The 21095-nt window shown below is 39.1% G+C and overlaps 1 protein-coding gene across 1 annotated transcript in view; it reads left to right on the forward strand.

Annotated features, from left to right (window-relative positions):
• LOC142351745 (uncharacterized) overlaps positions 1–21095 on the forward strand; it is a 40645-nt gene that overhangs the window by 18303 nt on the left and 1247 nt on the right. The window lies entirely within an intron of this gene.

Here is a 21095-nt window from a genome sequence, read left to right on the forward strand (position 1 = left end):
AAATATCTATAAACTCAGCGCAAGATCTTTAAACCCAATACAAAATCTACAAAGCCAAAACAAGATCTACAAACCCAACGCAAAATCTACACATCTATCACAAGATCTACAAAACCAACGCAAGAACTTTAAACCCACCGCGTGATCTGCAAAAACAACAAAAAGTTTGCAACACAAAGCATGATCTACAAAACCAAGGTTTGATGTTAAGATCTGCATACCTAACGCAAGGTCTACTAATCCAACGCAAGGTCTATAAACCAAACGCATGAATTAAAAACGCAACGCAAGATCTGCAAAAAAATTTTGATAACCAAGGCAAGATCTACAAACCTAAGGCAAGATCTAAAAACCACACCCACACTTACACGACCAACGCAAGATTTTTAATTCCAACCCAAAGTCAAAAAATTCAACGCAAGATGTACAAACACAAGGCAAGATCAAAACCACTACAAAACCAATGCCGAAATCGACAAACACAGCACAAGATCTACAAAACTAACGCAAGATCTACAAATCCAACGCAAAATCTTCAAACTCAACGCAGGATCTCCAAACCCAACGCAAGACCTAAAAACCTAACACGAGACCTGCAAAACCAACGCTTCGATGTGATGACCCAAAAACCAAACGCAACATCTCTAAAATCAAGGCAACATCCAAAAACCCAACGCAAGGTTTAAATATCCAATGGAAGACATATAATTCTAATGCTAGATCTACAATCCCAAAGCAAAACCTACCCATCTAGCACAAGTTATACAAACCCAACGCAAGATCTACAAAACCAATGTAATCTCTAAAAACCCAAGGCAAGATCTACAAACTCAATGCAAGATTTGCAAACTCAACGCAAGATATAAAAGCGCAACGCAAGATCTGCAAAGACAACGCAGTCTATTCAAATCCAAGGCCAGACCAAAAAACCCAACCCAATATTTACACATCTAACGCAAAACAAACAATTCCATCACAAGATCTACAAACTCAATGCAAGATCTCCAAACCCAACCCAATATCTAAAAGCAAGATCTAAAAACCCAACTTAAGGTTTACATATCCAATGGAAGACAAACAATTCCAACGCAAGATCTGCAACCCAACGTTATATGTACAGATCTAGCACAAGATCTACAAAACCAACCGCGTGATCTGCAAAAACAAAGCAAGATTTGCAACGCAAAGCATGATCTACGACAAAAGTTTGGTTCTGAGATCTGCAAACCCAGAGCAAGATCAATAAACCAAACGCAAATTCTACAAACCCAACGCATGAACTAAACACCCAACATAAGATCTACAAACAGAACGCAAGATCTAGATAACCAAGGCGAGATCTACAAATCCAACGCAAGATCTGCGAAACCAACGCACCATTTACATATCATCGCAATATCTACAACCCTAGGATCAGATCTAAAAACCCGATTTTACATGGCCAACGCAAGATATTCATTTCCAATCCAAGGTCAACAATTTTCACGCAAAATATGCAGACCCAAAGCAAGATCTACAAACTCAACGCAAGATCTATTAACCCAAAGCATGAGCTACAAACCGAACGCAAGAACTAAGAACCTAACGAGAGATCTACAAAAACAAAGCCAAAACCTACAAACCCATTAGAATATCTACAAAAACAACGCAAGATCTACAAATCCAAAGGAACATCTGCAAAACCAGTGCAATCTCTACAAACCCAAGGCAAATCTACAAACCCATCTTATGATCTGCAAACTCAACGCAAGATATAAAAGCCCAACGCAAGCACTGCAAAGACAACGCAATCTCTACAAATCCAACGCAAGGACTAAAAATCCAATGCAATCTCTACAAAACCAAGGCAAGATCTAAGAACCCAACCAACAATACATATCCAACGAAAAAAAAAACATTTCCAACGCAAGATCTACAAACTCAACGCAAGAACTGAAAACCCAGCGCAATATCCAAAAGCATAACGCGAGATATGCAAAAACAGCGCTTTGTTGTCATGATCTAAAAACCAAACGCAAGATCTCTAAAGTCAAAGTAAGATCTAAAAAGCCAACGCAAGATTTACAAATCCAATGGAAGACATACAATTCCAACAAAAGATCTACAAATTCAACGCTAAATCTTCACAACTAGCACAAGATCTACAAATCCAATGTAAGATCTACAAAACCAACGCAATCTCCAAAAACCCAATGCAAGATCTAAAAACCCACCACCTGATCTGCAAAAGCAACGCTAGGGTTGCAACACAAATCATGATCTACAAAACCAAGGTTTGATGTTAACGTCTGCAAACCCAACGCAAGTTCTATTAACCCAACGCAAGATCTACAAATCTAACGCATGACTTCAAAACTTGTCACAAGATCTACAAACCCAAAGCGAAAACTAAAAACCCAATGCAAGTTCTAAAATTCCAATGCAAGGTCTACAAACCCGACGCAAGAGCTACAAAACCCAGCCAAGATCTAAAATCCGGACGCAACATTTGCTTGTCCAACGCAAGTCCTCCGATTCCAACGCAAAATCAACCAACTCAACGCAAAATCTACAAACCCAACTTAAGATCTGCAAACCCAACGCAAGATCTATTAACCCAACGCAAGGTCTACAAACCCGACGCATGAACTAGAAACCCAACGCAAGATCTACAAACAAAACGCAAGAACTGCAAACCCAGCGCAATATCCAAAAGCATAACGCGAGATATGCAAAAACAGCGCTTTGTTGTCATGATCTAAAACCAATCGCAAGATCTCTAAAGTCAAAGTAAGATCTAAAAAGCCAACGCAAGATTTACAAATCCAATGGAGGACATACAATTCCAACGAAATATCTACAAATTCAACGCTAAATCTTCACACCTAGCACAAGATCTATAAATCCAACGCAAGATCTACGAAACCAACGCAATCTCCAAAAACCCAATGCAAGATCTAAAAACCCACCGCGTAATCTGCAAAACCAACGCAAGGTTTGCAACACAAAGCATGATCTACAAAACCAAGGTTTGATGTTAAGATCTGCAAATCCAACGCAAGATCTATTAACCCAACGCAAGATCTACAAATCTAACGCATGACTTCAAAACCTGTCACAGGATCTACAAACCCAAAGCGAAAACTAAAAACCCAATGCAAGTTCTAAAATTCCAATGCAAGGTCTACAAACCCGACGCAAGAGCTACAAAACCCAGCCAAGATCTACAAACCAGACGCAACTTTTGCATGTCCAACGCAAATCATTCGGTTCCAACGCAAAATCAACCAACTGAACGCAAAATCCACAAACCCAACTTGAGATCTGCAAACCCAACGCAAGATCTATTAACCCAACGCAAGGTCTACAAACCCGACGCATGAACTAGAAACCCAACGCAAGATCTACAACAAAACGCAAGAACTGCAAACCCAGCGCAATATCCAAAAGCATAACGCGAGATATGCAAAAACAGCGCTTTGTTGTCATGATCTAAAAACCAATCGCAAGATCTCTAAAGTCAAAGTAAGATCTAAAAAGCCAACGCAAGATTTACAAATCCAATGGAAGACATACAATTCCAACGAAATATCTACAAATTCAACGCTAAATCTTCACACCTAGCACAAGATCTATAAATCCAACGAAAGATCTACAAAACAAACGCAATCTCCAAAAACCAATGCAAGACCAAAAAACCCACCGCGTGATATGCAAAACCAACGCTAGGTTTGCAACACAAAGCATGATCTACAAAACCAAGGTTTGATGTTAAGATCTGCAAACCCAACGCAAGTTTTATTAACCCAACGCAAGATCTACAAATCTAACGCATGACTTCAAAACCTGTCACAAGATCTACAAAAACCCAAAGCAAAAACTAAAACCCAATGCAAGTTCTAAAATTCCAATGCAAGGTCTACAAACCCGACGCAAGAGCTACAAAACCCAGCCAAGATCTAAAATCCGGACGCAACATTTGCATGTCCAATGCAAGTCCTTCGATTCCAACGCAAAATCAACCAACTCATCGCAAAATCTACAAACCCAACTTAAGATCTGCAAACCCAACGCAAGATCTATTAACCCAACGCAAGGTCTACAAACCCGACGCATGAACTAGAAACCCAACGCAAGATCTATAAACAAAACGCAAGGTCTATAAAACCAAGGCAAGATATTCAAAACCATCGCAAGATCGAAATATCCAACGCAAGATCTGCAAAACCAACGCAAGAAATACATATCAAATTTAAAGTAAACAAATCCAGCGCAATCTCTACAAACCTAAGGCAAGATCTAAAAACCCATCGCAAATTTACATGGCCAACGCCAGATATTCAATTCCATGCCACGGTCAACAAATCCAACGCAAAGTTTACAAAACCGAAGGGAAAATCTACAAACTCAATGCAAGATCTATTAGCCCAACGCATAAACTTCAGACCCAACGCAAGAACTAAGAACCCAACGAAAGATCTACAAAACCAAGGCCAAAATCTAGAAACCCAGCAAAAATCTACAACACCAACGCAAGGTCTCCAAATTCAACGCAAGATCTACAAACCCAACGCAATCTCTACAAATCCAGGGTAAGATCTACAAACCCAACGCAAGATCTGCAAATACATCGCAATTTCTACAAATCTCTGCAATCTCTACAAAACCAAGGCAAGATCTAAATACCCAACCAAACCTTTACGTGTCGGACGCAAAAAAAACAATTCCAACCCAAGGTCAGCAAACCCAGCGCAAAATCTACAAACAACGCAAGATATACAAACTCAACGCAAAGTTTATTAAACCAACGCAACATCTACATACCCAACGCAGGAATTAAGAATCCAACGAAAGAGCTACAAAACGAATGAGAGATCTACAAAACCAAAGCAAAAATCTGCAAACTCGGCGCAATATTTACAAACCCAACTCAAGGTCTACAAACCGAAAGTGTTGGCCAGACAAAACAGACCGGAGACTTGGGCAAGACTGAACAGACCCAATGCCGAACCTGGGCCAGAATGACGAGAACCAAGACCAATCCGGGGCCAGACAGAACAGACCACACACCTCCCGTGTTGAGAAATAGCGAAAAAACCGACTCAGGAGCGTCGTTATTTGTCAGTTTTGTCGAGTTGTTCGTTTCCATATGTAACAAGTGTCGGTTTTTGTCGGTATCTTTGTCGCGAAAACTTTTCTTTTTAAATCTTTTTTTCTATATGATGGAGCCAAAATTTGACCCCCTCAACCTAGGTTTTTGAGTTCTTCTTGTAATCTACCTTTGAATTATACTTGCAATTTTTCGAAAAATTCGTATGGTGCAAGTGAAACTGGAAATTGTTGAAGGGAGACAAAAATAGTGAAAATATTTAAAAAACATTATTTTCAAATCATTTTTTTATACGATCGAGCTGTTGATGCCACTTCAAATTAGCTACAAAAGGCATCAGACAGCATGAAATAACGTTTGAAACTGAAATTTGTCAATACTCAAAAAAGGTCAAAACTGAAAATTTTTTCCAGTTGGGACCGAAAATCTGTACAAAGCCCCCGGCTTTTGGAAGGCAAAACCCAAGCAACCTGAGGTTATGACACATGGTTAGGGTTACCTCTAAGCTACTCATGGACCCAACGAATGCTATTGCATCAGACCCACAAGTGTGGCTATTAGCACTTATATGGTGCAAAAATGGCATTTTTCAATAATTGGTTATTTATTGTTAAATTTCTTAGGTTGTTTATTTATGATATTTTCGAGGCATTTAGAGCCACCTAATAACCATCCGTGCTTGTGTCAATAGAAGTAAATACTGCAATAATTTGACATTTACTATGTAAACAATGACCTGAATCATTTTCTTGATTAACAAATCAGAAAAAAGTAATGATGATGTTATAAATGATAAAAACTTGATTATTTACTTTAACCCAATTGTTTGCTTAGTGAAATCGAAATGTATTTAGAAGCATTATAAACTAAAAACCCAACACAAGATCTACAAACAGAACGCAAGATCTAGATAACCAAGGCGAGATCTACAAACCCAACGCAAGATCTAAAAATCCAACGCAAGATCTGCGAAACCAACGCACCATTTTCATATCAACGCAATATCTACAACCCTAGGATCAGATCTGAAAACCCAATTTTACATGGCCAACGCAAGATAATCAATTCCAATCCAAGGTCAACAATTTTAACGCAAAATATGCAAACCCAAAGCAAGATCTACAAATTCAACGCAAGATCTATTAGCCCAAAGCATGATCTACAAACCGAACGCAAGAACTAAGAACCTAACGAGAGATCTACAGAAACAAAGCCAAAACCTACAAACCCATTAGAATATCTACAAAAACAACACAGCAAAATCTACCAATCCAAAGGAACATCCGCAAAACCAGTGTAATCTCTACAAACCCAAGGCAAATCTACAAACCCATCTTATGATCTGCAAAATTAACGCAAGATATAAAAGCCCAACGCAAGCTCTGCAAAGACAACGCAATCTATACAAATCCAACGCAAGGTCTAAAAATCCAATGCAATCTCTACAAAACCAAGGCAAGATCTAAGAACCCAACCAAGATTACATATCCAACGCTAAATAAACAATTCCAACGCAAGATCTACAAACTCAACGCAAGAACTGCAAACCCAGCGCAATATCCAAAAGCATAACGCGAGATATGCAAAAACAGCGCTTTGTTGTCATGATCTAAAAACCAAACGCAAGATCTCTAAAGTCAAAGTAAGATCTAAAAAGCCAACGCAAGATTTACAAATCCATTGGAAGATATACAATTCCAACCAAATATCTACAAATTCAACGCTAAATCTTCACAACTAGAACAAGATCTACAAATCCAACGCAAGATCTACAAAACCAACGCAATCTCCAAAAACCCAATTCAAGATCTAAAAACCCAACGCGTGATCTGCAAAAGCAACGAAAGGTTTGCAACACAAAGCATGATCTACAAAACCAAGGTTTGATGTTAAGATCTGCAAACTCAACGCAAGATCTATTAATTCAACGCAAGATCTACAAATCTTACGCATGTCTTCAAAACCTGCCACAAGATCTGTAAACCCAAAGCAAAAACTAAAAACCCAATGCAAGTTCTAACATTCCAATGCAAGGTCTACAAGCCCGACGCAAGAGCTACAAAACCCAGCCAAGATCTAAAAACCGGACGCAACATTTGCATGTCCAACCCAAGTCATTCGGTTCCAACGCAAAATCAACCAACTGAACGCAATATCTACAAACCCAACTTGAGATCTGCAAACCCAACGCAAGATCTGTTATCCCAACGCAAGATCTACAAATCCAACGCATGAATTCAAAACCTGTCACAAGATCTACTAATCCAACCCTAAATCTACACATCTAGCACAAGATCTACAAATCCAACGCAAGATCTACAAAACCAACGCAATCTCCAAAAACCCAATGCAAAATCTAAAAACCCACCGCGTGATCTGCAAAAGCAACGCTAGGTTTGCAACACAAATCATGGTCTACAAAACCAAGGTTTGATGTTAAGATCTGCAAACCCAACGCAAGTTCTATTAACCCAACGCAAGATCTACAAATCTAAAGCATGACTTCAAAACCTGTCACAAGATCTACAAACCCAAAGCGAAAACTAAAAACCCAATGCAAGTTCTAAAATTCCAATGTAAGGTCTACAAACCCAACGCAAGAGCTACAAAACCCAGCCAAGATCTAAAATCCGGACGCAACGTTTGCTTGTCCAACGCAAGTCCTTCGATTCCAACGCAAAATCAACCAACTCAACGCAAAATCTACAAACCCAACCTAAGATCTGCAAACCCAACGCATGAACTAGAAACCCAACGCAAGATCTACAAACAAAACGCAAGAACTGCAGACCCAGCGCAATATCCAAAAGCATAACGCGAGATATGCAAAAACAGCGCCTTGTTGTCATGATCTAAAAACAAAACGCAAGATCTCTAAAGTCAAAGTAAGATCTAAAAAGCCAACGCAAGATTTACAAATCCAATGGAAGACATACAATTCCAACGAAATATCTACAAATTCAACGCTAAATCTTCACAATTAGCACAAGATCTACAAAACCAACGCAATTTCCAAAAACCCAATGCAAGATCTAAAAACCAACCGCGTGATCTGCAAAAGCAACGCAAGGTTTGCAACACAAAGCATGATCTACAAAACCAAGGTCTGATGTTAACATCTGCAAACCCAACGCAAGATCTATTAACCCAACGCAAGACCTATAAATCTAACGCATGACTTCAAAACCTGTCACAAGATCTACAAACCCAAAGCGAAAACTAAAAACCCAATGCAAGTTCTAAAATTCCAATGCAAGGTCTACAAACCCGACGCAAGAGCTATACTACCCAGCCAAGATCTAAAAACCGGACGCAACATTTGCATGTCCAACGCAAGTCATTCGGTTCCAACGCAAAATCAACCAACTGAACGCAAAATCTACAAACCCAACTTGAGATCTGCAAACCCAACGCAAGATCTATTAACCCAAAGCAAGATCTACAAATCTAACGCATGACTTGAAAACCTGTCACAAGATCTACAAATCCAACGCAAAATCTACACATCTGGCACAAGATCTACAAATCCAACGCAAGATCTACAAAACCAACGCAATCTCCAAAAACCCAATGTAAGATCTAAAAACCCACCGCGTGATCTGCAAAAGCAACGCTAGTTTCGCAACACAAAGCATGATCTACAAAACCAAGGTTTGATGTTAAGATCTCCAAACGCAACGCAAGTTCTATTAACCCAACGCAAGATCTACAAATCTAACGCATGACTTCAAAACCTGTTCAAGATCTACAAACCCAAAGCAAAAACTAAAAACCCAAGGGAAAATCTACAAACTCAATGCAAGATCTATTAGCCCAACGCATAATCTTCAGACCCAACGCAAGAACTAAGAACCCAACGAAAGATCTACAAAACCAAGGCCAAAATCTAGAAACCCAGAAAAAATCTACAACACCAACGCAAGGTCTCCAAATCCAACGCAAGATCTACAAACCCAACGCAATCTCTACAAATCCAGGGTAAGATCTACAAACCCAACGCAAGATCTGCAAATACAACGCAATTTCTACAAATCCAACGCAATCTCTACAAAACCAAGGCAAGATCTAAATACCAAACCAAACCTTTACGTGTCGAACGCAAAAAAATCAATTCCAACCCAAGGTCAGCAAACCCAGCGCAAAATCTACAAACCAACGCAAGATCTACAAACTCAACGCAAGGTTTATTAAACCAACGCAACATCTACATACCCAACGCAGGAATTAAGAATCCAACGAAAGAGCTACAAAACGAATGAGAGATCTACAAAACCAAAGCAAAAATCTGCAAACTCGGCGCAATATTTACAAACCCAACTCAAGGTCTACAAACCCAAAGTTTTGGCCAGACAAAACAGACCGGAGACTTGGGCAAGACTGAACAGACCCAATGCCGAACCTGGGCCAGATTGACGAGAACCAAGACCAATCCGGGGCCAGACAGAACAGACCACACACCTCCCGTGCTGAGAAATAAGGACAAAACAGACTCAGGAGCGTCGTTATTTGTCAGTTTTGTCGAGTTGTTCGTTTCCATATGTAACAAGTGTCGGTGTTTGTCGGTATCTTTGTCGCGAAAACTTTTCTTTTTAAATCTTTTTTTTCTATATGATGGAGCCAAAATTTGACCCCCTCAACCTATTTTTTTGAGTTCGTCTTGTAATCTACCTTTGAATTATACTTGCAATTTTTCGAAAAATTCGTATGGTGCAAGTGAAACTGGAAATTGTTGAAGGGAGACAAAAATAGTGAAAATTTTAAAAACAAAATTATTTTCAAATCATTTTTTATATGATCGAGCTGTTGGTGCCACTTGAAATTAGCTACAAAACCATCAGACAGCATGAAATAACGTTTGAAACTGAAAAAACTTGAAATTTGTCAAAACACAAAAAAAGGTCAAAACTGAAAATTTTTTCCAGTTGGGACCGAAAATCTGTACAAAGCCCCCGGCTTTTGGAAGTCAAAACCCAAGCAACCTGAGGTTATGACACATGGTTAGGGTTACCTCTAAGCTACTCATGGACCCAACGAATGCTATTGCATCAGACCCACAAGGGTGGCTATTAGCACTTATATGGTGCAAAAATGGCATTTTTCAATAATTGGTTATTTATTGTTAAATTTCTTAGGTTGTTTATTTATGATATTTTTGGTGATCTTTAAAATTCAAATACCGTACATTCGAGGCATTTAGAGCCACCTAATAACCATCCGTGCTTGTGTCAATAGAAGTAAATACTGCAATAATTTGACATTTACTATGTACACAATGACCTGAATCATTTTCTTGATTAACAAATCAGAAACAAGTAATGATGACGTTATAAATGATAAAAACTTGATTATTTACTTTAACCCAATTGTTTGCTTAGTGATATCGAATTGTATTTAGTAGCATTATAAACTAAAAACCCAACACAAGATCTACAAACAGAACGCAAGATCTAGATAACCAAGGCGAGATCTACAAACCCAACGCGAAGATATAAAAATCTAACGCAAGATCTTCGAAACCAACGCACCATTTACATATCAACGCAATATCTACAACCCTAGGATCAGACCTGAAAACCCAATTTTACATGGCCAACGCAAGATATTCAATTCCAATCCAAGGTCAACAATTTTAACGCAAAATATGCAAACCCAAAGCAAGATCTACAAATTCAACGCAAGATCTATTAGCCCAAAGCTTGATCTACAAACCGAACGCAAGAACTAAGAACCTAACGAGAGATCTACAAAACAAAGCCAAAACCTACAAACCCATTAGAATATCTACAAAAACAACACAGCAAGATCTACCAATCCAAAGGAACATCTGCAAAACCAGTGTAATCTCTACAAACCCAAGGCAAATCTACAAACCCATCTTATGATCTGCAAACTCAACGCAAGATATAAAAGCCCAACGCAAGCTCTGCAAAGACAACGCAATCTCTACAAATCCAACGCAAGGACTAAAAATCCAATGCAATCTCTACAAAACCAAGGCAAGATCTAAGAACCCAACCAACAATACATATCCAACGAAAAAAAAACATTTCCAACGCAAGATCTACAAACTCAACTTAAGAACTGCAAACCCAGCGCAATATCCAAAAGCATAACGCGAGATATGCAAAAACAGCGCTTTGTTGTCATGATCTAAAAACCAAACGCAAGACCTCTAAAGTCAGATGTTAAGATCTGCAAACCCAACGCAAGATCTGTTAACCCAACACAAGATCTACAAATCTAACGCATAACTTCAAAACCTGTCACAAGATCTATAAACCCAAAGCGAAAACTAAAAACCCAATGCAAGTTCTAAAATTCCAATGCAAGGTCTACAAGCCCGACGCAAGAGCTACAAAACCCAGCCAAGATCTAAAAACTGGACGCAACATTTGCATGTCCAACCCAAGTCATTCGGTTCCAACGCAAAATCAACCATCTGAACGCAATATCTACAAACCCAACTTGAGATCTGCAAACCCAACGCAAGATCTATTAACCCAACGCAAGATCTACAAATCTAACGCATGAATTCAAAACCTGTCACAAGATCTACTAATCCAACGCTAAAACTACACATCTAACACAAGATCTACAAATCCAACGCAAGATCTACAAAACCAACGCAATCTCCAAAAACCCAATGCAAGATCTAAAAACCCACCGCGTGATCTGCAAAAGCAACGCTAGGTTTGCAACACAAATCATGGTCTACAAAACCAAGGTTTGATGTTAAGATCTGCAAACCCAACGCAAGTGCTATTAACCCAACGCAAGATCTACAAACCTAAAGCATGACTTCAAAACCTGTCACAAGATCTACAAACCCAAAGCGAAAAATAAAAACCCAATGCAAGTTCTAAAATTCCAATGCAAGTCTACAAACCCGACGCAAGAGCTACAAAACCCGGCCAAGATCTAAAATCCGGACGCAACGTTTGCATGTCCAACGCAAGTCCTTCGATTCCAACGCAAAATCAACCAACTCAACGCAAAATCTACAAACCCAACCTAATATCTGCGAACCCAACGCAAGATCTATTAACCCAACGCAAGGTCTACAAAACCGACGCATGAACTAGAAACCCAACGCAAGATCTACAAACAAAACGCAATAACTGCAAACCCAGCGCAATATCCAAAAGAATAACGCGAGATATGCAAAAACAGCGCTTTGTTGTCATGATCTAAAAACCGAACGCAAGATCTCCAAAGTCAAAGCAAGATCTAAAAAGCCAACGCAAGATTTACAAATCCAATGGAAGACATACAATTCCAACGAAATATCTACAAATTCAACGCTAAATCTTCACAACTAGCACAAGATCTACAAAACCAACGCAATCTCCAAAAACCCAATGCAAGTTCTAAAAACCCACCGCGTGATCTGCAAAAGCAACGCAAGGTTTGCAACACAAAGCATGATCTACAAAACCAAGGTTTGATGTTAACATCTGCAAACCCAACGCAAGATCTATTAACCCAACGCAAGATCTATAAATCTAACGCATGACTTCAAAACCTGTCACATGATCTACAAACCCAAAGCGAAAACTAAAAACCCAATGCAAGTTCTAAAATTCCAATGCAAGGTCTACAAACCCGACGCAAGAGCTACACTATCCAGCCAAGATCTAAAAACCGGACGCAACATTTGCATGTCCAACGCAAGTCATTCGGTTCCAACGCAAAATCAACCAACTGAACACAAAATCTACAAACCCAACTTGAGATCTGCAAACCCAACGCAAGATCTATTAACCCAAAGCAAGATCTACAAATCTAACGCATGACTTCAAAACCTGTCACAAGATCTACAAATCCAACGCTAAATCTACACATCTGGCACAAGATCTACAAATCCAACGCAAGATCTACAAGATCAACGCAATCTCCAAAAACCCAATGTAAGATCTAAAAACCCACCGCGTGATCTGCAAAAGCAACGCTAGGTTCGCAACACAAAGCATGATCTACAAAACCAAGGTTTGATGTTAAGATCTCCAAACGCAACGCAAGTTCTATTAACCCAACGCAAGATCTACAAATCTAACGCATGACTTCAAAACCTGTTCAAGATCTACAAACCCAAAGCAAAAACTAAAAACCCAATGCAAGTTCTAAAATTCCAATGCAAGGTCTACAAACCCGACGCAAGAGCTACAAAACCCAGCTAAGATCTAAAATCCGGACGCAACATTTGCACGTCCAACGCAAGTTCTTTCGATTCCAACGCAAAATCAACCAACTGAACGCAAAATCTACAAATCCAACTTGAGATCTGCAAACCCAACGCAAGATCTATTAACCCAACGCCAGATCTACAAATCTAACGCATGAAATCAAAACCTGTCACAAGATCTACTAATCCAACGCTAAATCTACACTTCTAGCACAAGATCTACAAATCCAACGCAAGATCTACAAAACCAACGCAATCTCCAAAAACCCAATGCAAGATCTAAAAACCCACCGCGTGATCTGCAAAAGCAACGCTAGGTTTGCAACACAAATCATGGTCTACAAAACCAAGGTTTGATGTTAAGATCTGCAAACCCAACGCAAGTTCTATTAACCCAACGCAAGATCTACAAATCTAAAGCATGACTTCAAAACCTGTCACAAGATCTACAAACCCAAAGCGAAAACTAAAAACCTAATGCGAGTTCTAAAATTCCAATGCAAGGTCTACAAACCCGATGCAAGAGCTACAAAACCCAGCCAAGATCTAAAATCCGGACGCAACATTTGTATGTCCAACGCAAGTCCTTCGACTCCAACGCAAAATCAACCAACTCAACGCAAAATCTACAAACCCAACCTAAGATCTATTAACCCAACGTAAGGTCTACAAACCCGACGCATGAACTAGAAACCCAACGCAAGATCTACAAACAAAACACACGAACTGCAAACCCAGCGCAATATCCAAAAGCATAACGCGAGATATGCAAAAACAGCGCTTTGTTGTCATGATCTAAAAACCAAACGCGAGATCTCTAAAGTTAAAGTAAGATCTAAAAAGCTAACGCAAGATTTACAAATCCAATGGAAGACATACAATTCCAACGAAATATCTACAAATTCAACGCTAAATCTTCACAACTAGCACAAGATCTACAAAACCAACGCAATCTCCAAAAACCCAATGCAAGATCTAAAAACCCACCGCGTGATCTGCAAAAGCAACGCAAGGTTTGCAACACAAAGCATGATCTACAAAACCAAGGTTTGATGTTAACATCTGCAAACCCAACGCAAGATCTATTAACCCAACGCAAGATCTATAAATCTAAAGCATGACTTCAAAACCTGTCACAAGATCTAAAATTCCAATGCAAGGTCTACAAACCCGACGCAAGAGCTACACTACCCAGACAAGATCTAAAAACCGGACGCAAAATTTGCATGTCCAACGCAAGTCATTCGGTTCCAACGCAAAATCAACCAACTCAACGCAAAATCTACAAACCCAACTTAAGATCTGCAAACCCAACGCAAGATCTATTAACCCAACGCAAGGTCTACAAACCCGACGCATGAACTAGAAACCCAACGCAAGATCTACAAACAAAACGCAAGAACTGCAAACCCAGCGCAATATCCAAAAGCATAACGCAAGATATGCAAAAACAGCGCTTTGTTGTCATGATCTAAAAACCAGACGCAAGATCTCTAAAGTCAAAGTAAGATCTAAAAAGCCAACGCAAGATTTACAAATCCAATGGAAGACATACAATTCCAACGAAATATCTACAAATTCAAAGCTAAATCTTCACAACAAGCACAAGATCTACAAAACCAACGCAATCTCCAAAAACCCAATGCAAGAACTAAAAACCCACCGCTTGATATGCAAAAGCAACGCAAGGTTTGCAACACAAAGCATGATCTACAAAACCAAGGTTTGATGTTAACATCTGCAAACCCAACGCAAGATCTATTACCCCTCGCAAGATCTACAAATCTAACGCATGACTTCAAAACATGTCACAAGATCTACAAACCCAAAGCAAAAACTAAAAACCCAATGCAAGTTCTAAAATTCCAATGCAAGGTCTACAAACCCGACGCATAAGCTACAAAACCCAGCCAATATCTAAAAAACCGGACGCAACATTTGCATGTCCAACGCAAGTCATTCGGTTCCAACGCAAAATCAACCAACTGAACGCAAAATCTACAAACCCAACTTGAGTTCTGCAAACCCAACGCTAGATCTATTGACCCAACGCAAGATCTTCAAATCTAACGCATGACTTCAAAACCTGTCACAAGATCTACAAATCCAACGCTAAATCTACACATCTAGCACAAGATCTACAAATCCAACGCAAGATCTACAAAACCGACGCAATCTCCAAAAACCCCATGCAAGATCTTAAAAACCACCGCGTGATCTGCAAAAGCAACGCTAGGTTTGCAACACAAAGCATGATCTACAAAACCAAGGTTTGATGTTAAGATCTCCAAACCCAACGCAAGTTCTATTAACCCAACGCAAGATCAACAAATCTAACGCATGACTTCAAAACCTGTCACAAGATCTACAAACCCAAAGCAAAAACTAAAAGCCTAATGCGAGTTCTAAAATTCCAATGCAAGGTCTACAAACCCGATGCAAGAGCTACAAAAACAAGCCAAGATCTAAAATCCGGACGCAACATTTGTATGTCCAACGCAAGTCCTTCGATACCAACGCAAAATCAAACAACTCAACGCAGAATCTACAAACCCAACTTAAGATCTGCAAACCCAACGCAAGATCTATTAACCCAACGCAAGATCTACAAACCCGACGCATGAACTAGAAACCCAACGCAAGATCTACAAATCTAGCACAAGATCTACAAATCCAACGCAAGATCTACAAAACCAACGCAATCTCCAAAAACCCAATGCAAGATCTAAAAACCCACCGCGTGATCTGCAAAAGCAACGCTAGAATTGCAACACAAAGCATGATCTACAAAACCAAGGTTTGATGTTAAGATCTCTAAACCCAACGCAAGTTCTATTAACCCAACGCAAGATCTACAAATCTAACGCATGACTTCAAAACCTGTCACAAGATCTACAAACCCAAAGCGAAAAACTAAAAACCCAATGCGAGTTCTAAAATTCCAATGCAAGGTCTACAAACCCGACGCAAGAGCTACAAAACCCAGCCAAGATCTAAAATCCGGACGCAACATTTGTATGTCCAACGCAAGTCCTTCGATTCCAACGCAAAATCAACCAACTCAACGCAGAATCTACAAACCCAACTTAAGATCTGCAAACCCAACGCAAGATCTATTAACCCAACGCAAGGTCTACAAACCCGACGCATGAACTAGAAACCCAACGCAAGATCTGTAAACAAAACGCAAGATCTATATAACCAAGGCAAGATATTCAAAACCAACGCAAGATCCAAATATCCAACGCAAGATCTGCAAAACCAACGCAAGAAATACATATCAAATTTAAAGTAAACAAATCCAGCGCAATCTCTACTAACCTAAGGCAAGATCTAAAAACCAATCGCAAATTTACATGGCCAACGCCAGATATTCAATTCCATGCCACGGTCAACAAATCCAACTTAAATTTTACAAACCCAAGGGAAAATCTACAAACTCAATGCAAGATCTATTAGCCAAACGCATATTCTTCAGACCCAACGCAAGAACTAAGAACCCAACGAAAGATCTACAAAACCAAGGCCAAAATGTAGAAATCCAGCAAAAATCTACAACACCAATGCAAGGACTTCAAATCCAACGCAAGATCTACAAACCCAACGCAATCTCTACAAATCCAGGGTAAGATCTACAAACCCAACGCAAGATCTGCAAATACAACGCAATTTCTACAAATCCAACGCAATCTCTACAAACCCAAGGCAAGATCTAAATACCCAACCCAACCTTTACATGTCGAACGCAAAAAAAATCAATTCCAACCCAAGGTCAGCAAACCCAGCGCAAAATCTACAAACCAACGCAAGATCTACAAACTCAACGCAAGGTTTATTAAACCAACGCAACATCTACATACCCAACGCAGGAATTAAGAACCCAACGAAAGAGCTACAAAACGAATGAGAGATCTACAAAACCAAAGCCAAAATCTGCAAACTCGGCGCAATATTTACAAAACCAACTCAAGGTCTACAAACCAAAAATGTTGGCCAGACAGAACAGACCGGAGACTTGGGCAAGACTGAACAGACCCAATGCCGAACCTGGGCCAGAATGACGTGAACCAAGACCAATCCGGGGCCAGACAGAACAGACCACACACCTCCCGTGTTGAGAAATAAGGACAAAACCGACTCAGGAGCGTCGTTATTTGTCAGTTTTGTCGAGTTGTTCGTTTCCTTATATAACAAGTGTCGGTTTTTGTCGGTATCTTTGTAGCGGAAATTTTTCTTTTTAAATCTTTTTTTTCTATATGATGGAGCCAAAATTTGACCCCCTCAACCTAGGTTTTTGAGTTCTTCTTGTAATCTACCTTTTAATTATACTTGCAATTTTTCGAAAAATTCGTATGGTGCAAGTGAAACTGGAAATTGTTGAAGGGAGACAAAAATAGTGAAAATATTTAAAAAAAATTATTTTCAAATCATTTTTTATACGATCGAGCTGTTGGTGCCACTTCAAATTAGCTACAAAGGCCATCAGACAGCAAAAAATAACGTTTGAAACTGAAAAAACTTGAAATTTGTCAAAACTCAAAAAAGGTCAAAACTGAAAATTTTTTCCAGTTGGGACCGAAAATCTGTACAAAGCCCCCGGCTTTTGGAAGGCAAAACCCAAGCAACCTGAGGTTATGACACATCGTGAGGGTTACCTCCAAGCTACTCATGGACCCAACGAATGCTATTGCATCAGACCCACAAGTGTGGCTATTAGCACTTATATGGTGCAAAAATAGCATTTTTCAATAATTGGTTATTTATTGTTAAATTTCTTAGATTGTTTATTTATGATATTTTTGGTGATCTTTAAAACTCAAATACCGTACATTTGAGGCATTTAGAGCCACGTAATAACCATCCGTGCTTGTGTCAATAGAAGTAAATACTGCAATAATTTGACATTTACTATGTAAACAATGATCTGAATCATTTTCTTGATTAACAAATCAGAAACAAGTAATGATGATGTTATAAATGATAAAAACTTGATTAATTACTTTAACGCAATTGTTTGCTTAGTGAAATCGAATTGTATTTAGAAGCATTATAAACTGTTATACAGAGCAGTTGGCTCTCAGATTGACTAAAATTTGATTTTTTACCAACATTTGTATTTTTTGGTAATTGAGCTTACTTAACGAGAAGTTACATTAACGAGAAGCTTACTTAGCAACATTACTAACACTGGCTGAAGCCTTACAAACTTCAGCAAGAGATTGAACATAGATTATCACAAAGGATTTTCTTAAGTTCTATCAACAAAGATAAAGTTACAGTCCTTTTATACGTCCGAGCGACTATTTATTTCTGCGAGATTATTAGTCAATCGAACCCTGTGAAGAACCAGGCCGGCGTAAAACTCGAGAACCAGGCAGTGATGTATCGGTTCCGCTGAGATTCTTGAACAGTCGCAACATTTGCTCCGCCGAGCCGGACATCAACAACAACACGAACAGCAACGAATCTTCGATTCAATTTGGTGGACCAGAACGAAATCTCTTTGATGACCAGCAAAAGTCCCAGTAGACACTGGAAAACAGTCGATTGGAAGACGAGTGGTCAACTGAAGACACTAGAGAAAGAGCAGGCTGACCTACTCAGATTGTTCTCCAGACGTGTCACCAAGCTAGAAGGCTTCCTGACATAAAACAAAACAATGACTGCCCAAAGTGCATATCGCGGCTTCTTCTAGACGTACGACAACTTAGAAGCCAACAGAAAGCAGCAAAAGCTACTACTGAAGCCAAAGTTTTTAAAAGTTTCCGACAATGAAACTAACGAAGTAAACAAATCCAGCGCAATCTCTACAAACCTAAGGCAAGATCTAAAAACCCATCTCAAATTTACATAGCCAACGCCAGATATTGAATTTCATACCACGGTCAACAAATCCAACGCAAAATTTACAAACCCAAGGGAAAATCTACAAACTCAATGCAAGATCTATTAGCCCAACGCATAATCTTCAGACCCAACGCAAGAACTAAGAACCCAACGAAAGATCTACAAAAGCAAGGCCAAAATCTAGAGACCCAGCAAAAATCTACAACCCCTACGCAAGGTCTACAAATCCAACGCAAGATCTACAAATCCAGTATAAGGTATACAAACCCAACGCAAGATCTGCAAATACAACGCAATTTCTACAAATCCAACGCAATCTCTACAAACCCAAGGCAAGATCTAAATACCCAACCCAACCTTTACAAGTCGAACGCAAAAAAATCAATTCCAACCCAAGGTCAGCAAACACAACGCAAAATCTACAAACCAACGCAAGATCTACAAATTCAACGCAAGGTTTATTAAACCAACGCAACATCTACATACCCAACGCAGGAATTAAGAATCCAACGCAAGAGCTACAAAACGAATGAGAGATCTACAAAACCAAAGCCAAAATCTGCAAACTCGGCGCAATATTTACAAAACCAACTCAATGTCTACAAACCCAAAGTGTTGGCCAGACAGAACAGACCGGAGACTTGGGCAACAGACCCAATGCCGAACCTGGGCCAGAGTGACGAGATCCAAGACCAATGCGGGGCCAGACAGAACAGACCATAGTCCTCCCGTGTTGAGAAATAGCGACAAAACCGACTCAAGAAGCGTCGTTATATGTCAGTTTCGTCGAGTTGTTCGTTTCCTTATGTAACAAGTGTCGGTTTTTGTCGGTAGCTTTGTCGCGGAAATTTTTCTTTTTAAATCTTTTTTTTCTATATGATGGAGCCAAAATTTGACCCACTCAACCTAGGTTTTTGAGTTCTTGTTGTAATCTACCTTTGAATTATACTTGCAACTTTTCGAAAAATTCGTATGGTGCAAGTGAAACTGGAAATTGTTGAAGGGAGACAAAAATAGTGAAATTATCAAAAAAAATATTTTCAAATCATTTTTTATACGATCGAGCTGTTGGTGCCACTTCAAATTAGCTACAAAAGCCATCATACAGCATGAATTAACGTTTGAAACTGAAAAAAAATTGAAATTTGTCAAAACTCAAAAAAGGTCAAAAGTGAAAATTTTTTCAAGTTGGGACAGAAAATCTGTACAAAGCCCCCGGCTTTTGGAAGGAAAAACCCAAGCAACCTGAGGTTATGACACATGGTTAGGGTTACCTCTAAGCTACTCATGGACCCAACGAATGCTATTGCATCAGACCCACAAGTGTGGCTATTAGCACTCATATAGTGCAAAATTGGCATTGTTCAATAATTGGTTATTTATTGTTAAATTTCTTAGGTTGTTTATTTATGGTATTTTTGGTGATCTTCAAAATTCAAATACCGTACATTCGAGGCATTTAGAGCCACGTAATAACCATCCGTGCTTGTGTCAATAGAAGTAAATACTGCAATAATTTGACATCTACTATGTAAACAATGACCTGAATCATTTTCTTGATTAAGCAATCAGAAACAAGTAATTATGATGTTATAGATGATAAAAACTTGATTATTTACTTTAACCCAATTGTTTGCTTAGTGAAATCGAATTGTATTTAGAAGCATTATAAACTGTTATACAGAGCAGTTGGCTCTCAGATTGACTAAAATTTGATTTTTTACCAACATTTGTATTTTTTGGTAATTGAGCTTACTTAACGAGAAGTTACATTAACGAGAAGCTTACTTAGCAAATTACTAACACTGGTTGAAGCCTTACAAACTTCAGCAAGAAATTGAACATAGATTATCAGTAAGGATTTTCTTAAGTTCTATCAACAAAGATAAAGTCACAGTCCTTTTATACGTCCGAGCGCCTGTTTATTTCTGCGAGATTATCAGTCAATCGAACCCTGTGAAGAACCAGGCCGGCGTA

This window comes from Convolutriloba macropyga, chromosome 13, assembly GCF_964194025.1.
Source record: "Convolutriloba macropyga chromosome 13, txConMacr16.3, whole genome shotgun sequence".
Taxonomy (NCBI): domain Eukaryota; kingdom Metazoa; phylum Xenacoelomorpha; order Acoela; family Convolutidae; genus Convolutriloba; species Convolutriloba macropyga.